Here is a 4,896-nt window from a genome sequence, read left to right as displayed (position 1 = left end):
GTGCTGTCAGACATGCTTGATCAACAAATCTCTACACTTGCTGTGCTGCCTGCAGTTGGATATTTTCAAAATGTAAATTTTATAATAATAATAATAATAAAAAAAAGTCTTCGCCTTGCCTGCTTTACTTTTTACCCTCCCAAGTTGATTTTTTTTTTTTTTTGCATCAACACTGAAATGTTTTCTTTATCACAGAAGAAGTGAATGTATTTTTTTTAGGGGGTGGGGGGACAAACAGCTCTGCCTGCTGAGCTGAAACGAACATTCCTGACAAGATTTGGTTGAGGAGAGGATACCGTGCTGTCTCGTTGCTCTACTCAGGATTCAGCTATAAACATATGAAATAACATTTTGCAAAGATGGAAAAGGCAGAAAGCAGAAACAAGCATTTTTTTCTTCYCTTTTTCTTCCTCTCCCTACAAACTTTTCTTTCCTTTCCCACAGTTTTTTTTTTCTTTTTGTCTCCCCCAGCACCACCTCCTGTTGGAAATTACCTTTAAGACAAAGCGGCTATGTGTTGCGACATGGCATGCTTACTGTACCCCGTGCCTGTTGGGATTTTCAGAGCACAACCTTCCAGGCATGGCTGCACAGGTAATTAAAACTCTTCTGGATTCTTTCTACATTTCTGCTGGCAGGAATGTTCAGGGCAAGACTTCGGGAGACAAAGGTAGCTTGGCACATTCCCCACGTCCCCCAAATCAACATATGTGGAATCAAGAAAGGGGGGAAAAAACCCCCCAAAAAACTAAAACAAGTGAGACTGGAATATAAATGTTCAACAGCGCTAATGTGAGCGTGAGGAGAGTTCAGGGGGGTAGTGTGTTTGAGCAGAGATAGGCAGCAGCCTGTATAGGAGGCTTTGTGACCTATATTGAGGTAGGAAGGAGTGATAAACATAAGAAAGAGGGGAGAGGGGGAAGAGGAAATGGGTTGGGGACCCAAAAAATGCAAAGAAAGGAGCGCAGAAATAGGAGGTGATAGATGGGAATTGCCAAAGAATGAAAGAAAGAAAGAGGCAGGTGTCTTGACAGTGGCATGCCAGATGACCTTGGGCATGTCACGCTGCCATCTGTTTCCTCTGTCTGGCCTGTCAACATACCTCCAACTCCAGTTTAAACATGACATTCCAGCTTCCCCGCACACTGACGGGTAGCCTTCGTCACCCCGACAGAGAGCCCCCGACAGAAAGCGAGAGATAACGGAAGAATCCAGGGAGGCATCATGAGCCAGAGAGCGAGGAGGTAGAGGTACGGTGTGGCCGAGTAAAAAAAAGGGAGTGACCTTTCCCTCCGCCAGCCTGTTTTTATGAGCTGATATTGTTATCAATGTATTACTCCCYGGATGGCCACTAGAGCTACAATAACGCCATTGAGCTGACAGTCCATCATCATCGGACAAAGAGGGGCGCTAACGCTGACATCCTGTGGGGCACTGGGTTGCATCTGATTGCGCTCATAAATGAGCGCAGCTCTCATAAAATCATGTGGTAACTGCTTAGCAGTGCACAGGGTGAATGCTTTTGTTATCAGCGGCTCGAGTGACACGCGGGGCCGGCTGCTCGCTTTGGTGCCCTGGCTCCTGGTTTTCAGATGAAATGTGCTGTGGCAACAGGGACAAGTGGAAGAAGATAAAARTAGTGTAATAATTTTTTCTCCTTTTCTTGCGCAGTGTTTATTATTTTAAGGACTTTTTTYCCCCCAGAAGMTGGAAGAAATTTGTCCACTTTTTAAAATTTTTTTTTTAACTTTTGGAGTTAAAACTTTTTCTTAAATTGTGGTTGCCGGAGCGACAGGGGTTTGGTTGGATTTCTATCCTAGCTGGGTGGAAGGCGTCCACGAGAGCGAACCACATGTCTCTACCTTGACATATGCCCATGCTTTTTCYAAATGTTTGAATCAATATTAATCGATTCTTAATGGCTGATTGTATTGGGAAACCATTAATGMTGATAGCTGAATATGTAATGAGGGAAATTTAGTTGAACATAAAGCAATATACTGTAGTCATTGACAATATGTTGATGCTGAAATCAAATTTGTTTTTCTGCTCCATGAAACAMATGCATCCATTTCKTTTGCTTGTTTTGATGACATGCCTTCTGYTGCCTTTGCACAGAATTCTGGGCTTTAAATGCAAAWGTACAAGTTTGGAGGAAATGTAAATAGCAAACAACACATTATAGAGATGGGGACTTGAGTTTGYAGTCAAGTCTCCAAAACAAAGACTTCAGAATTGAGTTAAACTCTGGTGCTAAAGGCTAATCTTCGAACTCAAATATTATGAATCAATTTAATCAGAGATAAAGCCTGTGAGGGTAAATCATTTGTAAAAGAGATTAACATCGCCCTTCTGAGTTACCATAGTGTAGAAATGTAGTTGTCATGGTGATGTTACATTTTTTCTTTTACTTTTCACCCACCTTTTCCCATTGTTGAGACAAAGTCAGAGTTATCTTCTCTGTRTCTTTTCTACAAAAAATATTGCTCATTGAAAAGTGATTTTACTTCTTGTTTTTGCACCCAGGATGATTACACAGCAGTGGAAAATGATGGATAGTTAGGATTCAGAAGCTAAACTGGAAGCACAGAAGATAAAAAAAAATACATCATTTTTTGTGTCAAAGCAAAATCAGGTAAACAACTAATTTAGCTGTGAGCTAKTTAAATAAATGTTATCCTTAAAGCATTTATATACAGTTGCTCAGAAAACTATCTTAGCTCATTTTCTTTTTCTCCCTTTTGCAGGCAAGGTGATATTCTGACATTTCTAAAAAGACTTAACAGAAAGCATCTGGGACTGAGCCAATAACCAGAAAATAATGACATCTGTGATGAAATTCCCAACCATTTCTGAATGAAATAATTACATTTCAAGTCACAGACCAAGAAGTAGAGCCTCTGGTTCGAATTTCCCTCACGTGACCTCGCGCCCTCCAAAACAACAGAATACTTTCCATGCAGTCCTGACACTCTGGGGATTAGGGAAGGTAATTCTACAAAGACCAGGCCCGGCGCTCTCCTCCTCATCCTTCACTGACTGATATGTAGGGGAAGTGGGACCCTGACCTACTCCTGACTGGCGGAAATTGCTCTGACCTCTCAGCGATTTTGAGAGGAAGCCAGACCTGGCACATAGGTGCACTGGCGCTATGGCAACCTCTTCTGACCCCGAGGACCTTTGGCTGGCCTACCCCCTTTGGCCATTTACACACACACACGCACGCATGCACACCACGCACACCACGCACACACACACAGCTCCTGCTAGATGGATTGAGTTACCTCTTAGTGGCAATGGCTGCCTCTGTTTTGCATCCTCTCCTCTATTTTCATCCCGGGAGCCGAGCAGTGCCCCAGTCATTAACACTAGCAGCCCGCCTGTAACGGCAGCTAAAAGGTCTGCATTCATGAGGGACATCCTGGAAACCAGATGTGCATGTGTGGTGAGAATATGTGTGCACGCAAAGGCCCTGGAATCAAACGTGTCCAGAAGCAATGGATCAAGCCCTGCGTGTATGCGCCTGAGCCCCCAGGGTCTAAGCGGTGCACAGGTCACCAAAGGCAAAGTGAAGGTTGGTTGGGAAGGGGGTCACCCATATGCAGACCCAGTTAGCAAAAAAAAAAACATTACTGTTTAATATGACAGGTAATTAATCTCAAATAAATAGATATTTGGGAGCCAGATATTTGTAAATGGATAACTAATATTTAAACACACATATTATATTTCGACTCTGGGGATGTTTCTAAATTAGACACTATGATAAGTCACTCTTGAAAACTTCACCATCTAAAAATTCCACTTAAAGGGTCTTTAAAGAATTACATGGGTTTATTTTTCAGGACTGACAAAGCATCACTGAGATTTTCATTTACTTCAAAACCCCAGCAAATAATACCCAAACATTGACATGGTCGTTAAAATAGCATAAATAGCCTATGTATTATAAATAAAATGGCCTGACGTTAACACCACTGACAGGCGATGCTTGCCATGGTACAACAGTGTTATGCTGGCAAAAATCTGCATTGACTTGGTTGTTACTTTGACACTTGCCTCCTACCTATACATTCTTGAAGACCAATTACACTTTGCACATGGCAACAGCTTTACCCTACGGTAGCACCTCCAATCGCATCCACCCCTTCCCAGGTAAGACARCGCTGGGTTTTGGAACATCTCAAAGAATACAAGAAACAGCCTGAAGTTTCCACCCAGCTTCCAAAATCCTACAATACCAAACTGATGTCATCTGTGAAAAGACACCAAATATCCATGAAAAACCTATCCAGCAACTCAGAGGAGTTTCAAAGAACGTTGCTTTTTTCATACAATGCTGCATTAATATGTCTTGGACACAAAGCCACAAACTTTAAGGTGTTTTCAGGGAGTTTTTTCATGACAGAGGGACACATAGTAGTTCATAGTTGTGTTTCAAACCAAGAATCTGAAACGTGTGATATGCATTTGTACGTAGCCTTACTGTTTGCTATAAAGTAAAACTGTTTTATGTAGACACTGTTTTTACATACACTTTTAGTTTATGTAAAACTACCTACAGCTCAGTGTGAGTGGATGGTGAGCATATGTGATAAGGACATTTCTTCTCAGATTCTCAGTTGAATTTAGGTTTGGACTTTGACCGACTTGTCTGACTCATGAAAACACATTTATTTCATTGTAGAACTGGCATCTCTTTAAGCTGTGATGCAACCTGAGAAGATTCACAAACAGTTACTTTATAGTACTAGTTTGGGCACTGGTGCTGCTGTGGTACTCAAGACTGGTCTTAAGTATTGTTTCTCTATAAAATCATAATTACAACCAGCTATTGAAACTAAGTCTGAAATTCCAAGCTGCATTGAAATACAGTTCAAAACATATATATATATA

General features: G+C 41.5%; 1 long non-coding RNA gene across 1 annotated transcript; it reads left to right on the top strand.

The window, feature by feature from the left end:
- The first annotated feature begins 170 nt into the window (after positions 1-170).
- LOC108166232 (uncharacterized) lies at positions 171-4,869 on the top strand. Its single transcript, XR_001776525.1, has 3 exons — positions 171-594; positions 2,527-2,635; positions 2,748-4,869. It is a non-coding gene; the product is annotated as an uncharacterized LOC108166232 (long non-coding RNA).
- Positions 4,870-4,896: the final 27 nt, after the last annotated feature.

The sequence above is a fragment of the Poecilia reticulata genome, linkage group LG4, assembly GCF_000633615.1.
Source record: "Poecilia reticulata strain Guanapo linkage group LG4, Guppy_female_1.0+MT, whole genome shotgun sequence".
NCBI classification, from domain to species: domain Eukaryota; kingdom Metazoa; phylum Chordata; class Actinopteri; order Cyprinodontiformes; family Poeciliidae; genus Poecilia; species Poecilia reticulata.
The sequence above is the reverse complement of the archived record's forward strand: the minus strand, read 5'-3'. Positions and strand labels throughout refer to the sequence as shown.